General features: G+C 45.4%; 1 pseudogene; it reads right to left on the reverse strand.

The window, feature by feature from the left end:
* Positions 1 to 1283: 1283 nt before the first annotated feature.
* The window catches only part of LOC115462006, a 45048-nt pseudogene continuing 22905 nt past the window's right edge, over positions 1284 to 23426 (reverse strand).

Raw genomic sequence — 23426 nt, forward strand, 5'->3', positions numbered from 1 at the left:
TAACACAAACACAGATACAATACTATACCCTAAAGCAAAAAAATAAAAAATATATATTTTATTTACAGTTTGTTGTCTCTGGTTTCTGCTTTCCTCATCTTCTTTTCACTTCCTTCCATCCAGCATCTGTCTTCGCTCTTTCTCTGAAATCCAGTGTCTGCCCTCTCTAATGTCCCTTCCATCCAGTGTCTGCCCTCTCTCTTTGCCCCTTCCATCCACCATCTGCCCTCTTTCTCTCTCCCCCTTCCACCCACCATCTGCCCTTTCTCTCTGCCCCTTTGATCCGTCTGCCCTCCCCTCTCCCATCCATCCAGGGTTTGCCCTCCCTCACGCTCCCCCCCTTCCATCCAGGGTCTGTCCCCTCTCTCTGCCCCCTCTTTTCAGCCCCCTCTTTCCACCTGCACCTAGTTCCAGTTCCAGCCCACATCTCCCACCTGCCCCCCCTTTTTAGCCCCACTATCCCACCAGTCCCCAGCCCTTTTCTCCCATCAGTCCTGGGCTTCAGCCCCCAGCCACTTCTTCCTGTCCCCTTTTCAGCCCCTAGTTTCAACCCCAGCCCTTTTCTCTCACTAGTGCCGAGCTTCAGCCCCAGCCAGTTCTCCCTGTTCCCTTTAAAGCCCCCAGTCCCCACAGTTTCAGACCCCTTCTCCCATGAGCACTTCCCAGTCCCCTTATCCCCTCTGAGCACCCCCAATCCCCTTCTCACCTCTCAGCATCCCTCCTCTGAACTCCCCCACCCCTCCCCAATCCCCTTCTCACCTCTGAGTACCCTTCTGAGCTCCCCCACCCTCCCCAATCCCCTCTGAGCACCCCCACCCCTCCCCAATCCCCATTCTCCCCTCTGAACTCCCCCACCCCCTCTCCAATCCCCTTCTCCCCTCTGAGCTCCCCCCCTGACCCAGTCCCATCCCCCCTCCATTGAGAGCCACAGAGCCCTCTTCTCCTGCCACCGCCTGCCTTTTTTTTTTTTTTTTTTTTAATCCGTGCAGCCACGCAGGCAACGCTTCGCGTCTGCCCTGCGTGGGCTGTGAAAGAAGTAAATTGCCAGCGCTGGCGTCGGGCCTTCCCTCGATGTCCCGCCCTCTTGTGAGGTAACTTCCTATTTCCTGCATGGCTGCACGGATTAAAAAAAAAAGGCAGGCGGTGGCAGGAGAAGAGATGCGATGGAGCACCCCCCACCCGCGGACACCCGGGGTGGACCGCCCCCACCGCCCCGCCCTTGCTACGCCACTGCCCCCACCCCCACCCCCACAATCTGGATCAGTTATTCTCAACCATAATGTTTATGTAGGCGAAACATTGAACTCTGCAGTCTGTGGCACAACAACAACAACAAAAAGAGCCTAAATATAATTAATTTTGTTAAAAAAAACATGAGGGAAATATAAAGTACTCTTAACAGACTTTACTTTTATTTCAACAACAATTAATTTACTCCAGTTAATAACTTACATTTTTCAGAACTGTTAACCTTTGTCTACTCTTCAACACATCAAAAACTGCATGAAGCAAAGACCCAGATTTCTAATAATGAAATAAGAAAAATCACTGTCAACGTTAAGATTTATTTCTGCATACTGTGGAATCTGCAGCATACAGAACATAGCTCGAATGTTTCCTCTTACAGCTTTCCATAGGAGCAATGTATTCAAATTCTGGTAGCACCTCATTAATAGCAACAAAAAATCTGTTCACTTCCAGGTACTTTATCCTGCAAAGAGGCTTCTCAGAGCCTATGTTGCAAGCCTTAACACCAATTCCAGTAACAAAGGCACAACCCTCATCATTACAGAATAAAGGACCAAAAAATAGAAATTGTCCTGTAACCTGGCATCAGCCCTTCCTTACCCACCCATCCATCCCCGTAGCCTGGTATCAGCTTTACCCTTCCCTACCCCCCATCCATCCCCGTAGCCCGGCATCAGCCCTTCCCTTCTCTATCTTACCCCCATCCATTCCTGTAGTTCTTCTCTTCCCCACTATCCATCCCATAGCTAGGCATCAGCCCTACCCTACCCCCCACCACTCCCCATAGCCTAGCATCAGCCCTGTCTACCCCCATCCATCCCCCCATGGTCTGGCATCTCCTCCCCCCAACCCTGAAGGACACCAACATTAAATACATTCATATATATATATAATGGACACTGCAGAGTCCACCTCCACCCAGAAACCTGCCTACATTAAATTTAAGTGGGGGGTTTTTTAACCCCTGCACTGCGGACCATCCCCACCCAAAAACCCACTAAGGAACCACCATGACAAATATACAATCTTTTTTAAATTTTAACCTGGGCACTAATAAAATGTAATGTTGGTGGGTTTATGGGTGGGGAGTGGGCTCTTCACTGCCTAGCGAAAAAAAGGTATATTTAATGATTAAATATATATTTTTGCCCAGGCTGTGATTAAATATATTTTTTTGCCCTAGGCAGAGAAGAGTCCACCGGCACCACCAGCCAGCAGCATTACACTGACTTTACATTTTAACTTAATTTTTTTTTTTTAACCTGGGCAGCTGGGCTTCGGTATTGGTGCGTGGTTGGGAGAAGGAGTCCATAATCATTAAACCACAAATGGCCGGATTAAGCCTCCAGGATTGCAGAGTTCCAGGAAGAACCATGATCAAGGACTGTCAATAAGTGGTTTGGGAGGGGGGAATTTAAAATGAAAGGCTGACAAATCTCAGAATCACTATAAAAGAGCCTAGCAGCAGAACATCCCCCCTCCCCCCCCCCCCCCAAAAAAAAAAAAAAAAACATAACCCAGCTTCTGAGGATAGGGTTTGGGAGAAAGGGCTGTTGTAGTCACTCAGTACCAATTTTGAAAACCACATAAAATCCTAGACCCCCCTATGGAACGTTATATTTCTAATCTGGCTACCCCATTCCATAACCAAATCTGAGCTGATTACAATAACAGCATTAAACAATGTAATAATAAATCACACACAGAGATTTACTAGTCAGCCTGGCCTCAGAGACACAGGTATACTTTGAACATACACATGGAAGTAAAAGTTTAGGGAAAAACTCTGATCCCTGCCATCCGGGGGCATAGCCAGCCTTCTGTGGGGGAGGGGGCACATTTTAGCCCTCCCCCTGGCGCCGCCCCCCCCCCCTCCCGCCGCGAACCCGCCGCCGCTGCAGCCTACCTTTACTTTTGCTGGCGGGGGATCCCACTCCCCGCCAGCTGACGTCTTCTTCTCAGTCGCTTCCTGCTCTTCAATTTGTTTGCTGACGTCCTGCACGTGACGTCAGACTCAGAGAACAGAACTGTTCTCTGAGTCTGACGTCCTGCACGTACAACGTGCAGGACGTCAGCAAACAAATTGAAGAGCAGGAAGGACTGAGAAGACGTCGGCTGGCGGGGAGTGGGATCCCCCGCCAGCAAAAGTAAAGGTAGGCGGCGGCGGGTTCGCCGGGAGGGGGGTCCAGGGGTGAATCTGCGGGGGCCCCGGCCCCCTCAGGCCCCACATAGCTACGCCACTGCTGCCATCCAGAGTTTGTAGCAAAATTTTCTTATAAGCCCCAGGGCGTAACACCCTTGCTACTCCCCCACTGTGCTTTATTTTCCAGGGAACTTTCTAACACACAAACTTTCACTCAAATTACTGGAGATAAAGTATGCACAGGAACCTAGCCTGCAGAGAAGCGATTGGTTCAGAGGTAGCCAGGAGAAACCTTTCTTTTAATTCCAGACCAAAAGACTTTCTGAAGGGGGGAGGGGAGGATAACCTGCATGCAGCCTCAGACAGCTCAGCACACCGTTCTCCTTGTTGTGTGTACCATGTGCAGAACAGCGATTCCCACACGCTGCCTGCTGGCTGCTGCTCAACAATCTCCTTGCAGCTACTAAGCAGCAGTGCTAACCCAGAAGCCTCTCCTCTGGAGAGGCTTCTGGGTTAGCGCTGCTGCTTAGTAGCTGCAAGGAGATTGTTCAGCGGCAGCCGGCAGGCAGCGTGTGGGAATGGCTGTCAGCCCGCCCGTGGCTACGCCCCTGGCCTGCATTTATGCCAGCTTTAGGCATGGAGTAAATATGGGCACCTAAACATTAGGTGTGCCAATACCGGGTTATGCTTGTGTTCTGTAACAGAACCTGGGCACCCAGGTGCCATAATAAATAGGCTCCTACCGCGAAGCCTCGAGACACCTAAATGGAGGCGCTCACTTCTAGAAGTGCCTCTATACAGGACAATTCTGTAAGGAGGGCGGCAACACTTAGTGCAAAGAAAGCATGCGAATGACCAGAATACTAGCATCTATATGCATAAACGACAACATTCCAGTATGTGATGCCTAAATGCAATGGCACATACTTTGAAGGTGGGTGTACAAATGGACGGAGTCTGGGCTGCACAGCTACACAAATAAATAATCATTTACACTCCTTTACATATGTGAAGTTTTCATGCATCTATTTTATTCCTATTTTCTAAAGCCAAGTACATGTCTAAAAACATAAGAATAGCCATACTGGGTCAGACCAATGGTCCATCTAGCCCAGTATCCTGCTTCCAACAGTGGCCAATCCAGGCCACAAGTACCTGGTAGAAACCCAAACAGTAGCAACATTCCATGCAACCAAACCCAGGGCAACCACTGGCTTCCCCCATGTCCATCTCAATAACAGACTATGGACTTTCCTCCAGGAACTTGTCCAAACCTTTTTAAAGCCCAGCTACACTAATTGCTGATACCACATCCTCTGGCAATGAGTTCTAGAGCTTAACTATTAGTTGAGTGAAAAAATATTTCCTCCTGTTTGTTATTTCCATGTAACTTCCTTGAGTGTCCCCTAGTCTACTTGACTTTATAAAATGTTAGCACAGGTGCAACAGAACCATGTCCATGTAGCACATACCTCAGCTTGAGGGCTACTGGAAATATTAGCGTGAACTTTCTGCATGTATGTATGTAAATGTTAACTCCACCCGATGTCTGCCCAAATGCGCTCCTATAGTAAATGCACTCACCAAGAAACTTACACACTTTCTCAATAGTCAGGATTTTGTAAGAGATCATTTCTGGACATAAATGAGTAAAACACTGGCAGCTCCTTATATAATTCCCCCACATAAAGATGTGCGTAAGCAGCGATCCTATGCAGACCTCTCTCTTTTGTAAAGGTTTAAAGAGGGCATTTCTGGGGACAGTTTTACTCGTATACTTTACAAAATGCAAAGTGCAAGTGTATAAACCAGGAAATAGGCAGCAAACCAGTAGATTGATAGCAAAAAAAAAAATCTAGTTTTATTCACCAGATAAAAGCTGACACACATAAAACTCAAACGCCTGACACAGCCATGTTTTACTCTCAAAGGCTGTGTCAGGGGCTTCATAAAACTGTTAATAAATACATAAAAATGGATTAATAAAAACATAAACATATCAAATAAATACATATATACATAATCAAACCATAAAACCACAAACAAGAACAGTAATATCCAAAATGATACTATCAAAGACCAACTGCTCACACAGATATAAAAAGAGGTAGAATAAAACACTCACATACCCAAGAGGTATGATCCAATTGTGTCACTTACTGGTAAAAAGCTAAAAGGCAAATGAGAGATAATCATACAATTAATTAGTGCCTCATAAAATAATCTACTCATTAAATCAAATAATAAATCAATGTAAAGTTCAGCCATCAAGGCATATGAAAACCTGGTTCTTAAAGATATTATTAAATTTGAGCAACAACATAAAAAGATATTCTATAACATCACTAAGGAAGGGAGAGCTGCCATTAATATATTGAGAAATGACACATCCATAATTATTAAACCAGCTGATAAAGGGAGAGAGCCTTTGTAGTGATAGACAGAGATGCATATGTATCTGCAATTAGAAGACAGCTGAGCGATCAGATGTTTTACAAGAAATTGAAAAAAGATCCTACCTCTGCCATCAAAGAAGAAACTGGTTCCCTCCTTTAAGATTGCAAAAGGATGGGCAATTTCTTATATACATAAGGAGGTTGAGTTCCTTAATGTAGAGTATCCAGTGACACCAACAATATATGTGCTCTTGAAAATACACAAATCCTTGCACTCTCCCCCAGGGAGATCTATAATATCTGCAATTTGTTGTTTACTGATCAGTTTTTAAGACCTTTTGTTCCACAAATTCCTTCATACACTAGGGAGAGGGAGGGGTGGGGGAAGGAGAAACAGCTCCAAAGAGAGGTCCTCTCATGTCCCCTGTTGCTGATTGCTGTGTTGGGCTGCCGCCAGTCTTTCACTTCTGAAGGTGGGTTGCATTTGCACCTATGATTTGATTGATTGACTATTTATTTATTTTATATGTTTATGGTTTTTACTAATTCATTTTTATGTATTTATTAATAGTTTTATGAAGCCCCTGACGCAGCCCTTGAGAGGGCAAAACATGGCCGTGTCAGTCATTTAAGTTTCATATGTGTCAGTTTTTATCTGGTGAATAAAATTGGATCCTTTTTACTATCAATCTGCTGGTTTGCTGCTTAAGTCAGGAAATACTATCTAACACATTACTTTCAAAGATAGTAAATAATATCACAATTTAACCACGATATTCATTCATAAATCAGCATTGTTTAGTAAACGGGGATCCTCAGAGTTTTTAACAACATACACCATCCGGGAACTATCCAGGACTAAAGACTTGGTTTATGAAGAATATATGCACAAGAGCTGGGATGGTTGATTTCGAACCTTCCAGATGAGTAGAGATCTGTCAACAAGCAGTGTGATGGACAGTATGAAGCCAAGATTGTGGTTGCAACTGACAGTATGAAGCCAAGATTGTGGTTGCAACTGAGTGTTACTCTGGCAAAACTGTTTTGAAGAGAATTATATTAATGACATAACTACAAGCACAAGTTGGAGAGTGCACACAAGATCGGGAGTACTGATTTTGAATAGTCCAGACTAGTAAAGACTTGTAAACAAACAGAGTACTGGACAGCATAAATGATTTTAAGTCAAGATGAAGGTTGCAACGGAATGTTAATCTGGCTGAATTGCTCAGAGATTTGAGGGAATTATATTTACAATACACAAAGTTTAAAATTGGATTGTACATACAGTGAAAAAAAATATATACTGGTTATTAGTCCCTGTCCAAATATGGTTGGTGTGAATGGCATGAATGATGTGTACGAGATAGTGAGGAGAAGGATTGATATTTTAAAATACTGTATTTAAAAATGTGTATGTAATAAAAGGTGTTTATAATAAAAATTTTCTGTATGTTGATAAGAAGTAGACAGTAAATACTTATGGTGGAATATATATTTTCTAACTAGATTGGAAATAAGTTAATCAATTACGGTGAGATTAATGAATATGCATGAGATCATGTAGGCAAGCAAATCTCTCTCATGTTTACGTTTATTAAAATTTGTTATACCGTTCTATCTGAACAAGCAGATCAGAGTGGTTTACAATTAAGTAAAATAAAGCCATATATAAAAGAGAAAAGACCTCCAAATATCCTATATAATAAAACTCACTCTCAACGTTCTGAGGACACTTTACGTCAGTGTCACTTCTTGCGGGCACTTCCTTCGGGTTCGAAGGGTTCGTGGTGGTGAAGCCACCAAAATCACTGTGTCTGGGCCCCGCCCTCGCGTCAAATGTGATGACGTCGAGGGCGGAGCAATGACGTCAAAGATCGAGGGCAGAGCAATGGCGTCAGTGGATGAAGGTGGCGTGCGTTGACGAGGTGCGGTCAGTGGGTTCACAACGCCGAAGGGGTGGGTAGGGAGGGGGGTTCGGGAGGAAAACCTTGCTAGCGCCCGTTTCATTTCCTCCAGAAACGGGCATGTTTTACTAGTGTGATAAGAAAGCCTTAATTGTATCAGTTCAACCATACTAAACAATAAAAGCATAAACCAGAAGGGAGGGGGGAAACACAGAAATACTCTCTATTGCTGAGGCTCAAAAGGCTGAGAAAAAATAATAATAATAAAGTTTTAAGAAATGACCAAGGTCTTGTACAATGGTTGACATCTTAGAGAGGGAGACAAATCATTCCAGCGCTTTGGCCCTAAAAAGTAAAATGCGGAATTGTCTGGTCGATTCGATATGTGCCATCCTAGAACCAGGACCAGGTGCTGGAAATCAAGTGACCTGAGTTGCCTAGACGGAGTGTAAAGGATTGTGACAGAGAATAAAAATGCGGGACAACCTGTATAATAAGCCCTATGTACTAAGCAAAGCATGCATATTCATTGTGGATATCCTGAAAACCCACCTGACTGGGGTCTCCCAGGACAGGTTTGAGAACCACTGTGTTATAGAATATTAGCAGAACCCAGTACTGGCATACTGTAGACCCGTATCAGGGAAGGCTCTCCACAGAGTGGATAAACACAAAATCCCACAGGGTACAGATACAGAAAAACAAAGTGGGAAGTGGACCAATGACTTCAGGATGCCGAGACTCTGGTGATATAAAGAAGAATAAACTTTATTGTAGACCCGGCCAGCGGTGTACCTAGCTTGCTTGCCACTCAGGGCGGGTGACCGCTGCGCCCCCCCCCCACCCCCCACGAGTTGTGTCACCCCCACCACCCTTCCTCCTAGCAAGGAAGTGCATGGAGTAGTCGCGCAGATGTCGGCTCTGCCAGCCCCTGCCCCGGAAATAACGTCAGAGGGGGCATGGGACTGGCAGAGCCGACAGCTGCACGACTGCTCCGTGCACCTCCTTGCTGCCTGCACCTGGGACAGACCGCCTCCACCGCTCCACCCTTGGTATGCTACTGGACCTGGCACAACTGTGGTCACACAAATGCAGCGAGGGCACACATAGTTTACAGTATTATGTAAGTTGCGCATGTAAAGGAGAGACACGCCCATGCTGGAGAATCCTGAGCCAGAACTGCACCCTGCACGACACGCTCCCTAGCACCCCACCCCTCCCACTGTGCCACAGCCACTGCAATGGACTGGGATTGATTTTTGTACCGTCTCCCTTGCGCCTGTGTGGCTGCACCGCCCGCACAGCCTTCACGACAACCCTGCACCTACGTTCTGCCTGTGTGTATAGCCCCTTGTATTTCCAAACTATTCGACTTATGCTTGCCCTTACAAAATAGAGCTTGGTCACTTTCTCCCACATTCTATATATGGCGCCCAGTTCAGTGTGGAATTCTGTGCGCGATTTCCATTTCCATGCATAACTTAATAGTTAATTGGATCTTAATTGGCACTAAGGATCAAGCAATTTACCTTATCAAAAGTGTTAATTAGAGCCAATTAGTAGTTACACATGGAAAAGCCTTACGCCCTATTCTATAACCCCTGTACCTAATTTCCATTGCGCTCATAGGAGGATCTGTGGCATGCCTGGAAATTAGGTACAGAGTTCTAGAACATTATCTTATGAGTTTTTCACTGATAGAATTCTTTCAGTAATAATTTTGGAGGAGTAGCCTATTGGGTCAATGAAGCAGCCTGAGAACATGGGGAACTGGGTTTGATTCCCACTGCAGCTCCTTGTGATCCTGAACAAGTCACTTAACCCTCCATGACCCCAGGTACAAAACTTACGATTGTGAGCCCACTAACACAGAGAAGAAAGCTGAATATAATGCGTACAGCGCTATGTATGTCTTAGCAGCGCTACAGAAATTATGTCAAAAACCAGCTTTTGTATCAGCCTTTGGTTGGTGTAAATGCTCATGCCCAGTTAGGTGCGAGAATGTGGACTTAAGCTAGTATTCTACACAGTGTCCGGAAAAAAACGGGACCCCCATTTTTCCACATAACCCAAAAACAAATGTACTATTATTAAAAATTATTGCTATTATTGACAGGTGTTACTGCAAGACGCTGTAAATACTGGATGGTCCCTGTTGTCAAAATGACATCATTCAAGAATTGACCAATACGATCTGTTTTAGCAAAATGGCATTTAGCAAGGAAGATAAAGTTGCAATTAAAGTTTTGCAATAAAATAAGGCATATGGTGCAAAGCATTTGTTAAGGGAGTTTCCTAATAAAGGCTGGACTAATGTATTTTCAAAGGTCATATTAAGGGCCCTGTTTACTAATTTATTTATTTAGATTTTGCTCACACCTTTTTCAGTAGTAGCTCAAGGTGAGTTACATTCAGGTACTCTGGATATTTCTCTGTCCCAGGAGGGCTCACAATCTAGGTTTGTACCTGAAGATCACAAGGAGCAGCAGCGGGATTTGAACCAGCCACCTCTGGATTGCAAGACCGGTGCTCTAACCACTAGGCCACTCCTCCACTCTATAAATGTTAAAATATAAATGTTTAGCACGTGTTAAAAATGCTAGCACTATAGGCATGCTAGCATTTTTAACACATGCTAAACACTGGATACACCCATAGGAATATATGGGTGTGTCTAGTGTTTAGCGAGTGCTAAAAATGCTAGCGCACCTTAGTAAACAGAGCCTTAAATGTTTAAACAGTTGCAAGGTATTTTTAAACCATGTAAGGGGTCCCATTTTTCCGCACACCGTGTATAAAAGCAGTTCATTCACGTTTAGCCCACAGCATCCCGGTGCCTAACTTTGGGTGATCTTTACTGAACTCCTCCCCTTTGCTACCACGCATTTATTTATTTTTAAAATGTATAGCCTGCTTATAACTAAGTGGCTCACAAAATAAAAACATACATAAAATCCATAACATCGACTAAACAGACAGATAGATGCATGAAATTTATAACTTCTTTTAAAGCCCCAATCACAGGAAATCTGCAGTGAAAATTACTGAACTACTGGGTATGTGTATTATCATACAATCAAGTACTGGGAAAAGCTTGCAAAAAGAAAATAGTTATGTAGGTAGGTATATGCTGACCCATGGTGCTAATATTCTGTAGATTTACATGCATAAGGATGCCCTACTATAGAACTAGTAAAAATGTTGTTCAGCCCATGTGTCTTTTATTTTCCTATTTGCCTACTATCAAGTCGATTTATTTTTTTCTGTTCTCTTTCAGAAGTTTGTTGTTCTACAAATGCATGCCATCTTCCACATCCTAATGTTTCTTTACAGCAAACGAAACAGTCACTCTATCTGTGAATTTTATAACTGTGCACCTGATGAATGTTCTCTGTGCAGACTTGGCTGGATTTTCAAAGGGAAAGTATGCTATTGCCTCTCTCCACTGAAAAAAAAACCCAAACAAACAACAGGGGCTGTGGAGAGCTATTCAGTGCTCTATCTAGCCATCCATCTTTTGGCCTCTTGGCTTTGTAGCTGTACGTTCTAGTTATATGACCTGCTGGATACTATGGTTCTTTTACTATCCCTCTCCCTTGCTCCTTTTTATTTCCTGCCTTATTTCTGCTCCATCTTCCTGTGAGTGGCCTATCCAAAATTTGTAGTTTCTTTCACTCACTGAAGACTCTCCTTGAGTGAATTCCTTCAAAAAGACGGTAAATAAATCCTAATAAATAAAAAAATTAATGATTATGTAAAGTGCTATGATATTACTGTTTACCATGACGGCATATCAAATCATTTTAACCTGAACCATCCCATTCACCTATCCCCCTATAAAGCAGCTGAAGGGGGATGGGGGCGTTTCATCAAAATTCTGGTGTGATCTCAATAGCAGCAACACAAATGCCCTCTACAGCCAGGTACTTTGTGAAGTAATAAAAACCCTTTAAAAAAAAACCCACACAGCATTTATTCAGTAAAGCTGCTATATACACCATAATAGGGTCTACCGCCAGCACAGAAACCAGCTCCAAGGCTGCTGTTGAGTGACGGGCTCCCCCAATATCAGACAAGCTGTCGGCCTCCCAGATATCACCAATCTGTCCTCTCAGCTGCCCACAGTAGGGACTGGGAGACTGAGGAGGTGGCACAACAGGAAAATCTGACAGTGGAGGTAGAGAGATGGCAGCTACGAACACAGCAACAACGGGCAAGTCAACATTACAAACAGCACATTGGGCCCTAGAACACCAACACACCTCTGAATAGGAGCTGGTGTGGTGCCCAGAACTACACATTAGCTGAACACCGGACCTAGGACACATGCAAAACACAAACTGACCCTAATGAAATACATGCAAATAAATAAATCCTATACTGGAAATGGAAACCCCACGAAAGCAGAGTCAGGGGTCAGCATACAGCGCAACAATTTAAAGCCAAAAACAGAAGCGATGCCCATTTCCATAAGCCGAGGGAAAATAAAATACTTTGCACAAATGAATGAACTCCATATAACCTCGGCGGGGGAAAAAAAAAAAAGAAAGAAAAGAGGCGACACAGCGACGGAATAGATGACAGGTATCCTTCCACCAGGCCAGAAACGTAACCTGAGCAGAGAGAATACCGAGCATCGTCAGAGCCCGGGAATTGTCTTTTTCTTCTCTTCTATACAGGGCAAATCTTTCCTTTTATCGCTGCGTGGATGATTTTAGCAACACAGGGAAATTGCATGCCAATAACATTTCTAAAATCCTGAAGGGACAGGGAGGGAGCAAGAGACAGAGAAAGAAGTGACAGGGACTATGACAGGGAGACAGCAACAAAGCCAGTCACAGAGGGAAATAGGGAGAAAGTGAGGACAGAAGAGAGACTGGTACTGTAGAGATGGATAAATCCTGCATGGACAGAGAGAGACGATCTCACTGCACCAGGGTCAGTACAAACCCCAACTTGAAGCTTCCAATCCCCCCCCCCCCCCCCCCCCCCCAGGGAGTGGTGGCAACAGCTCATACCAGGGATGCATAAAGTGTCTCACCTCGGCTGCTTCCGGCACCGCCGCTGGCCACGGCTCTCCCGGGAGGAGGAGGGGTGTGTGACAGCCCGAGGCAGAGAGAGGGAAGTGGGACGCCCCCCCCCCCTCCCTCCGATCAGCGCCGCAGATTCCGCCTGTCAGCCTCGATTCCCGCTGCAGCAGTCAATGCGCGGTGACACCGACTCACCCCGCGCTGTTGCCAGCTCTGCCTCTGCTCTGTCCCCCTGTGCACAGCACACAGCAGTGTGTCTCGCTGCTGCCTCGCTTCAATTCAATAAACTTTATTGGCATCACAGTTCGTGCATGTGCAACCTAAAGTATTGCATGAAGAGGCAAAAATGAAAGGATTTACCAAAAAAAAAAACCCAACAACGCCTAACACGTTTAGCGGCTTCAGGTGCCACTCGGTTTGTGGTCTGGTGGCACGGTAGGTTTTGCTGCCGTAGTTACTGCTTTCATGGGAAGTCCTAGATTGATCTGGCAACTTGAAGAAATGTGCATCTCTCGTTTATTTGCATGCCAGTTTCTTCAGTGGTGCACTGCACGCTAAATCTGGATTTGGGAGGGGAATTATGTTTTTCTGATTTTTGGTGATTTATAAACTCCCAGATTTACATAATGTCAAGCCAGGTTCCGAGAGAAGAGGACATTTCTCTGGTAAGTGAATGCTATTTTGCTTTGGGAACTTAAAGATTGGGGTTTAAGGGAGGAATTGTAGGTTAGTGTTAGGCAAAATAAAAATATAAAAAGCAAATGTTATCAACTAATCTCCATAGTCTTTTCCACTTAGTTTTAAAAAAACTTTTTACCACAGCATTAACAGATAGAATCTAGCAGGTACTGCAGGATCCAGTTTAGTCTTCAGGCCCATCCCTAGGACCATAGGCGTAGACTGGGGGGAGGCGAGGGGGGGCAATGCCCCCCCAAACGACGAGGACGTGCACTGGCGCTAGAATGAAAAAAAAAAAAAAACAAGCAGGCACGCGCTCGTCTCCGTCCGCTTCGCTGCTTCCCTGCCCTCTCTGTCTGCGTCCCGCCTGAAAGGAAATGACATCAGAGGAAGGCGGGACGCAGACAGAGAGGGCAGGGAAGCAGCGAAGCGGACGGAGACGAGCGTGTCTACCCCCTCTCTTCCTACCCTCCGGCGCAGGCAGCACCAATCTTCTCTAAGCCTTTCTTGTTCCTGGCAGCGGTAGCGACGTACACGCTGCCTTCAGCTCTGCCCCGAAGCCTTCTCTTCAAGTTCCTGTTCCCGCATAGGTGGGAACAGGAACTTGAAGAGAAGGCTTCCGGGGCAGACGGAAGGCAGCGTGTATACGTCGCTACCGCTGCCAGGAGCACAGAAAGGTTGAAGAAGACTGCTGCCTGCACCGGAGGGAGGGAGGGAGGAAGAGAGGGGGTAAACGGAGTCACGATCCTGGACCTCGCGGGGGGGGGGGCAGCAGAGGGAAGATGAATGGGACTGGGAGGGTGGAGAGCAGAGAGAAGGAGTAAGAGATGGATGGGACTGGGAGGGGTGGGAAGCAGAGGGAAGAAGCAAGAGATGGATGGGACTGGGAGGGGTGGGTGGGGAGCAGAGGGAAGGACCAGGAATTGGATTGGACTGGGAAAGGAGGTGAGCAGAGGGAAGGAGCAGGAGATGGATGGGACTGGGAGGGGTGGGTGGGGAGCAGAGGGAAGGAGCAGGAGATGGATGGGACTGGGAGGAGTGGGGAGCAGAGGGAAGGAGCAAGAGATGGATGGGACTGGGAGGGGTGGGTGGGGAGCAGAGGGAAGGACCAGGAATTGGATTTGACTGGGAAAGGAAAGCAGAGGGAAGGAGCAGGAGATGGATGGGACTGGGAGGGGTGGGAAGCAGAGGGAAGGAGCAAGAGATGGATGGGACTGGGAGGGGTGGGTGGGGAGCAGAGGGAAGGAGCAGGAGATGGATGGGACTGGGAGGGGTGGGAAGCAGAGGGAAGGAGCAAGAGATGGATGGGACTGGGAGGGGTGGGTGGGAAGCAGAGGGAAGGAGCAAGAGATGGATGGGACTGGGAGGGGTGGGTGGGGAGCAGAGGGAAGGACCAGGAATTGGATTGGACTGGGAAAGGAGGTGAGCAGAGGGAAGGAACAGAAGATGGATGGGACTGCGAGGGGTGGGGAGCAGAGGGATGGACCAGGAGATGGATGGGATTTGGAGAGGTCAGGCACAGCAGAGGGAAGGAGCAAGAGATGGATGGGACGGAGGGATGGTGAGCAGAGGGAAGGAACAGAAGATGGATGGGACTGGGAGGGGTGGGGAGCAGAGGGAAGGAGCAAGAGATGGATGGGACTGGGAGGGGTGGGTGGGGAGCAGAGGGAAGGACCAGGAATTGGATTGGACTGGGAAAGGAGGTGAGCAGAGGGAAGGAGCAGGAGATGGATGGGACTGGGAGGGGTGGGGAGCAGCGGGAAGGAGCAAGAGATGGTTGGGACTGGGAGGGGTGGGGAGCAGAGGGATGGACCAGGAGATGGATGGGATTGGGAAAGGTCAGGCACAGCAGAGGGAAGGAGCAGAAGATGGATGGGACGGAGGGATGGTGAGCAGAGGGAAGGAACAGAAGATGGATGGGCTGGGAGGGGTGGGGAGCAGAGGGAAGGAGCAAGAGATGGATGGGACTGGGAGGGTGGGGAGCAGAGGGAAGCCTACTGGAAAGAAGACACTGCATAAAACAGAAGACACTGGGATCAAAGCGAATAGAAAAACTACATGATCAGACAACAAAGGTAAATAAAAGTTTATTTTATTCATAATTTATTAATTGAAATGTGTCAGCTTTTTGAAATGTGCATCTGTGATATTTTGCCTGTAAATTTCATTTCCTTCCTCCATATTAGCATATTCATTTGCATATGTATATATGCAAATGATATGCTAATGTGCTCCGCCCATTTTTTTGCCCCCCCAAATGAAACAGTCAAACTACGCCTATGCCTAGGACAACTCTTCATTCAAGCAAGGAGTGCTCTTACAGAGTTTTAAATACATTTCATTACCATCTAAGAAGGAAACACTACATTAATCATACAACATACTATATAAACTAAAAGACAACTTTATATTAGGCTAATATCCTTAATACTGTAGCAAGTTTTAAATTATTGAAAAACTCAAAAACACTAAGATGGAGTCAGCAGTCCAGCAGCAAGAGGGGTGCTATCCAGTCTTTTGCATTGTGTCACATGTATGATTATCTCCCAGTTGGTGAGATGTCATATGTGTGTGCCCAATGCAAAGAGCTCCTAGCTCTCAGAGAATGTGTCCATTCTCTTAAGGCTAGAGTAGCAGACTTGGTGGAGCTGAGGGAGACAGGGCCCATCAAACCCGGTAAGCGGGGTAAGCGCCACAGGGGGGCGCCTGCCTTCAAGGGTGCCGCTACAGTGCTGCGCCACCCTTGGTGCTTTAAATGTTTAATTTACCTCCGTTCCAGCAGCCGCATCATTGGAAAGCCCTGCCCCATCTCTAGCCTTACCTCCCTTCGTGAGTTCGTTCTGCAGAGTCCCGCATTCTGACGTAATTTCCTCGAGGGCGGGACTGCGGAACGAACTCACGAAGGGAGGGAAGGCTAGAGATGGGGCAGAGCTTTCAAATGACACGGCTTTTGGAACAGAGATAAATTAAAGATTTAAAGCACCAAGGGCGACGCGGTATGGCGGGGGATGGGGCAAAGGATTGCTGGACAGGGGCAGGGTGGGAGAAGAGAGAAAGGAGATGCTGGGGGGGCAGGGGTGCGCAGGCACCGGAGGGGGGGCATCTGGGCGCCAACATAGTCTGCAGGGGGGCGCCAGAGACCCTAGGACCGGCCCTGGACAGAGAGGTGCATAGAGGATATCTACAGGGATGTTATAGAGACGTCCCACCTCCAGTCTGGTAGCCCCTGTGCTACCTTGGAGGAGGAAGGTCTCCTAGAAGGAGAGCATCATCCTGGTGAAGTAGGAAGTACTCCTGTAGCCAGGACCTGCCCACCAGATGCCAGAGGAAATTGCAGAGTCATGGGATAGGAGGTAGTGTTCTATTGTGGATTAAAAACTGGTTAAAAGATAGAAAACAGAGAGTAGGGTTATATGGTCAGTATTCTCAATGGAAAAGGGTAGTTAGTGGGGTTCCCCAGGGGTCTGTGCTGGGACCGCTGCTTTTAAACATATTTATAATAACTAGTGAAGTAATTAAATTTGCTGATGACACAAATTTATTCAACGTTGTTAAATTGCGGGAGGATTGTGAAAAAGTACAAGAGGACCTTACGAGACTGGGAGACTGGGCGTCTAAATGGCAGATGACGTTTAATGTGAGGAAGTGCAAAGTGATGCATGTAGGAAAGAGGAATCCGAATTATAGCTACGTCATGCAAGGTTCCATGTTAGGAGTCACAGACCAAGAAAGGGATCTAGGTGTCGTCGTTGATGATACGTTGAAACCTTCTGCTCAGTGTGCTGCTGCGGCTAAGAAAGCAAATAGAATGTTAGGTATTATTAGGAAAGGAATGGAAAACAAAAATAAGGGTGTTATAATGCCTTTGTATTGCTCCATGGTGCGACCACACCTCAAATATTGTGTTCAATTCTGGTCACCGCATCTCAAAAAAAGATATAGTGGAATTAGAAAAGTTGCAGAGAAGGGCAACGAAAATGATAAAGGGGATGGGATGACTTCCCTATGAGGAAAAGCTAAAGCAGCTAGGGCTCTTCAGCTTGGAGAAAAGGCAGCTGAGGGGAGATATGATAGAGGTCTATAAAATAATGAGTGGAGTTGAATGGGTAAATGTGAAGCGTATGTTTGCACTTTCCAAAAATACTAAGACTAGGAGGGGGCATGCGATGAAGCTACAAAGTAAATTTAAAACGAATTGGAAAAAACTTTTCTTCACTCAACATGTAATTAAACTCTGGAATTTGTTGCCAGAGAACGTGGTAAAGGCGGTTAGCTTAGCGGAGTTTAAAAAAAGATTTGGATGGCTTCCTAAAGGAAAAGTCCGTAGACCATTATTAAATGGACTTGGGGAAAATCCACTATTTCTGGGATAAGCAGTATAAAATGTTTTGTACTTTTTTTGAGATCTTGCCAGGTATTTGTGACCTGGATTGGCCACTGTTGGAAACAGGCTGCTGGGCTTGATGGACCTTTGGTCGTTCCCAGTATGGCAATACTTATGCACTTATGTACTTATCCAGCTCATTTTCGAAAGTGATCACTGACCATCTTCCAACACAAATCTGGAGATGGCCGGCGATCTCACAACGGCGGCCAAATCAGTATAATCAAAAAACGCTATTTTGACACCATCGCCGCTTTCCCGTCACAGAGCCGGCGAAAGTTCAAGGGGGTGTGTTGGCAGCGACGCGAAGGCGGGACATGGGCGGGGTTACGAAATGGCCGGCTTTAGCCTATAATGGAAAAAAAAAAGGCGGCGATGAAGAGCATTTGGCCGCTTTTACTTGGTCCCTTTTTTTTCAGGTCCAAGCTTCAAAAAGGTGCCCGAACTGACCATATGACCACCGGAAGGAAGCGGAGATGACCTCCCCGTACTCCCCCAGTGGTCACTAACCCCCTCCCACCAAAACCCCCCCCACTTTAAACACTTTTTTCCAGCCTTTATGCCAGCCTCAAATGCCGTACCCAGCTCCATGACAGCAGAATGTGTTCTGTCCTCCGACAGCCTTTTCCTGCTTGTGATGTGGCTCTGGGGTGAGTGTGACACCTTTTCTGTTATTTGCACTGCAGAGTCACATCAGCAATGCATTGTGGTGGGTGTAGGTATTGGTAGTTGGTAGGCTGTACTCCCCTGGTGCTTTCCCCCTGCTTCCTGGGTCAGAGTGTGCCCTGTTTTGTTTCCTGTTGTAGTCCATGCGGTAGTGGCCATTTTTGTAAGCCAGTTTTAGATCCCTTTCCTGTGTTACCCACATTCAGTGTTGCCAGGTGGGCGGTTTTACCGCCCAATTGGGCGGTTTTCCGCAACCCGCCGCAGGAAATTTTTGCCCGCGGCGGGTTGCGGTTTTTTGGGCTGTTTTTTGGGCTTCAGGGCGGTTTTTTGTGCGGCTTTTTCGGCCGCGGGGGGCGGGGTTAGTGACGTTTTTGGGCGGGGTTAGTGACGTGAGAGGCGGGGCCGATGACGTGAGAGGCGGGGCCGATTACGTGGGAGGCGGGGCCGATGACGGCGGGGGCGGGGGTGATGATGCGGGGGTGGGGGTGTCAGGGGCGGGGTTTGAGTTTGGGCGGGTTTTGGGCGGTTTTTGTGCTGGATTGGGTGGGAAAAAAATTTCCCACCTGGCAACACTGCCCACATTAGAGAACTTAGTTATTACCTTGAATGGTGCTGAAAGAGGGCATTGTACACCATTGTGCCAGCTCTGACCTACTGCTCATCTTAGTACCAGGGGACTGTTTGCCAGTGGGGCACAACCTCTGATCTGCAGTTAACTGTGAGTAAACATGGTTATTTCAAGAAAGGACTTTTTCAGAGAGATTAGTCTTCAGGTGTGAACTGGTGTGCCAAAGTTATAAATCAGCAATAAGTCCTAGAGGCTGTATGCAGGTCCCTGGAGCAGTTTTAGTGGGTGCAGTACATTTGTGGGTAGTGGGTTTTGGGGTGGGGGTGGGGGGCTCAGCTCCCAAAGTAAGGGAGCTATACACATGGGAGCTTTTCTGAAGTCCACCGCAGTGACCCCTAGGGAGTCCGGTTGGTGTCCTGGCATGTCAGGGGGGCCAGTGCACTAAAAATGCTGGCTCCTCCCACGGCCAAATGTCTTGAATTTGGCCGGGGTTTGAGATGGCCGACATAACTTTCCATTATCGCTAAAAACCGAAGTCGGCCATCTCAAACCCCGGCCAAATCCAAGGCATTTGGCTGGCCGGAAACGTATTATTGAAACAAAAGATGGCCGGCCATCTTTTTCGAAAATACGGGTCTGGCCAGCTGTTTATGGCACCGCCAAAATACATCGCCGGCGCCGTTCGATTATTCCCCTCCACGTAAACCAGTATGCTTAGTCTAAGGTGTGTTCTTGATTAGGAAAAAAGGAAGAATTTGTGTTCATTTAATTTAAATGGAAGTTCATAATTTGTGTATTTTTTCAGATTCACTTGATATACTGCCTTTCTGTGGTTACAATCAAAGCAGTTTACATGTACTGTACTGAAGGAACAATGGGGGATGGTGTAAAAGCCAGAAAAAAATTAACTTTTGAAGGTTTTGTAATCTAACCCGCAAGGATCCTGCTGTATCCGTTTACCTTTTGCTGAACAATGGAGAGTCAGGTGAGTTACCCAGATTGGAGGAGGCTGCACTAGGACTGAACCCACTTCCCCAAGTTTTTAGGCTGTTGCACTAACCACTGCGCTACACCTACCTCGGGAAGGTTTTTGTGGCAGGTTTCACTTCTCTTGCAAACCTTTTCTGTCGTGCTAGTTCACCTTAAAGGTTTATAAATAAAAGATTAAACAAAAATAATATGAAGTGAATATCCTTTTATTAGACTAACAATGCATTTTGACTAGCTTTCAAAGATTAAAACCGCCTTCCTCCAGCAGGGATAGTATGAATATCATTGGAATGCTTTTATGATTCACTTCAGTAGTATTGTCTTTGATCAGGCTGTTCTGACCAGAGGTAGGAGATTTTAATCTCCAAAAACTAGTCATAAACTTTATTAAGTTAGACCTATAAAAAGTGATGGGACAATTACTGAAAACAAATCTCTCAAACAGAAAAGATATATATTATCCACTGCCAAAAACTCAGAAAGAACCCTTCAAACAGGAAAGAAGGATTTCCACACAAAATACATTGAAGATTGATTAGATAATGATAAATCTCTATTGTTGTATTTCGCCCGTATATATGATGTTTTCAAAATTTATCTTGGATAACCTCTTTTTAAAAGCCAAATTATTGGCAAAAAATATTTTAAAAGAGGTTATCTGAGAAAAATTCTGAAAACATCATATGTACGGGCGAAATACAGTAATAGAGATTTATTATTATCTAATCAATCTTCAAACAATTCAGATCAAACATCAGAAACTTTCGTATTAAGATATAAGTTGTGTGGGGAAGAGGTGGCTAAAATATTGAAGAGAAACTGGGACATTCTGAAGATGCATCCTGTGTTCACTGATAAATCCTTACGGATAGCGTTTTCTAGGGATCCCAATCTTAAGGAGATCCTGAGTCCGATAGCTTTGTGGTCAGTGGAATCTAGTACATTTGAACAAACATTGGGACATATAAAATGTATGCAATGTTCCTTTTGTAACATGACGTAGAATGTACACAGTTTACCAATCCTTACAACAGCAAGACATATCAATTACAGAGTGCCACTACTTGTAGCACAATGCATGTCATCTATGCGCTCCAATCCAGGTCAAGGGCACCTGGCAAGCTACCCAAACGTACAAACATTTTATACAAGTTATTCCAGAAATTGTGGAATTTTCCCAAGTCCATTTAGTAGGGGTCTTTGAACTTGTTCTTTAGGAAACCGTCCAACCCCTTTTTTAATTCTGCCAAGGTAACCGCCTTCACTACGTTCTCTGGCAACGAATTACAGAGTTTAATTATGCGTTGGGTGAAGAAAACTTTTCTCTTATTTGTTTTAAATGTACTACACTGTAGTTTAATCGCTTGCCCCCTAGTCCTAGTATTTTTGGAAAGCGTGAACAGACGCTTCACATCCACCTGTTCCACTCCACTCATTATTTTATATACCTCTATCATGTCTCCCCTTAGCCGTCTCTTCTCCAAGCTGAAAAGCCCTAGCCTCCTTAGCCTTTCCTCATAGGGAAGTTGTCCCATCCCCACTATCATTTTTGTCACCCTTCGCTGCACCTTTTCCAGTTCTACTATATCTTTCTTCAGATGTGGCGACTAGAATTGAACACAATACTCAAAGTGCGATTGCACCATGGAGCGATACAACAGCATTATAACATCCTCACATCTGTTCTGCATACCTTTCCTAATACTACCCAACATTCTATTCGCTTTCCTAGCCGCAGCAGCACACTGAGCAGAAGGTTTCAGTGTATTATCAATGATGACACCCAGATCCCTTTCTTGGTCCGTAACTCCTAACGTGGAACCTTGCATGACGTAGCTATAATTCGGGTTCTTTTTTCCCACATGCATCACTTTGCACTTGTTCACATTAAACGTCATCTGCCATTTAGCCGCCCAGTCTCCCAGTTTCGTAAGGTCCTTCTGTAATTTTTCACAATCTTCTCACGAGTTAACGACTTTGAATAACTTTGTGTCATCAGCAAATTTAATTACCTCGCTGGTTACTCCCATCTCTAAATCATTTATAAATATATTAAAGAGCAGTGGTCCTAGCACTGACCCCTGAGGAACCCCACTAACTACCCTTCTCCATTGTGAATACTGCCCATTTAACCCCACTCTCTGTTTCCTATCCTTCAACCAGTTTTTAATCCACAATAGGATATTTCTTCCTATCCCATGACCCTCCAATTTCCTCTGTAGCCTTTCATGAGGTACCTTATCAAAAGCCTTTTGAAAATCCAGATACACAATATCAACCGGCTCTCCTTTGTCCACATGTTTGTTTACTCCTTCAAAGAATTGAAGTAAATTGGTCAGGCAAGATTTCCCCACACTAAAGCTAATCATTGTGTTTGCTTCTTTTCTTGGTCTAAGAGATGTAGAGGCCAGTGATGTAATGATTGTTTTTATATATATGTGCTAACCATTATATATATATATATATATATATATATATATATATATATATATATATATTGTATCGCCGTTATCTCAAGGGACATTATACAGTTACTTATACTTAATGGAGATCTCCTTTTTTCAGTCAATGGTCTCAAATATCCTTGTATCTTTCAATTTATCTCCAACAGCGTGCTTAACACAAGTCTTTTGAGCTCTCATACATCAATGTCCATTAGGAGCGCAGCTGTAATCCCTCCAATTGTATCACTTGAGAAAACAGGTCTCATACTTTCTTATTTTCTTCAACCTTTTACTCAAAGATAAGGGACCGGTTCTCAACACAATCCCCTTCCTTAGTTTCAGTCATCAACATCCTCTTCAGCATAAACAAGCTGGTTAGATCTCGTAGTGATATAGGTCATAACATCATGACCCTACATGTACGTGTTTCGCTCATCCAGAGCGTACTCAGGGGTCAATTCCTAAATAGACAACATAATAACATTCAATTTGTATCCTATCATTCAAACCACCATTTCAAACCAGATTCATTCAACTCACCGGGTATCGCTGGTTGCTGGGAACTCGAAAGATCAGTTGCCCACAGGGTCGTCTACCTGACTCCCACGCTTGCGCAAAAGCTAAACCAGGACTCCATATTTAAACACCAGCTCCAATTTGCTCAGCCACTCAGATTCTACTAAACACAGCCCTTTAAACGCTTAACCACTCAATTTCTTTGTTAAGGCTGTACATTGTAACCATATTCCACTTGTAAATAAGCCGCTGTTCCTTACGTAACAGCATTAAAGGGATATTACCCCCCTTTGTTAGTTTTAACTTGACCTAATACCACAAACCAAAGATCTTGTATTTCATGTCCTTTCATTTGCCAGTGGGTTACAATAGATGCCTCCCTACGACCTGTGCGAATACTACTCAGGTGTTGGGATATACGTATTTTAATCTTCTGTGTAGTTTGTCCTACATACC

This window comes from Microcaecilia unicolor, chromosome 2 (genome assembly GCF_901765095.1).
Source record: "Microcaecilia unicolor chromosome 2, aMicUni1.1, whole genome shotgun sequence".
NCBI classification, from domain to species: domain Eukaryota; kingdom Metazoa; phylum Chordata; class Amphibia; order Gymnophiona; family Siphonopidae; genus Microcaecilia; species Microcaecilia unicolor.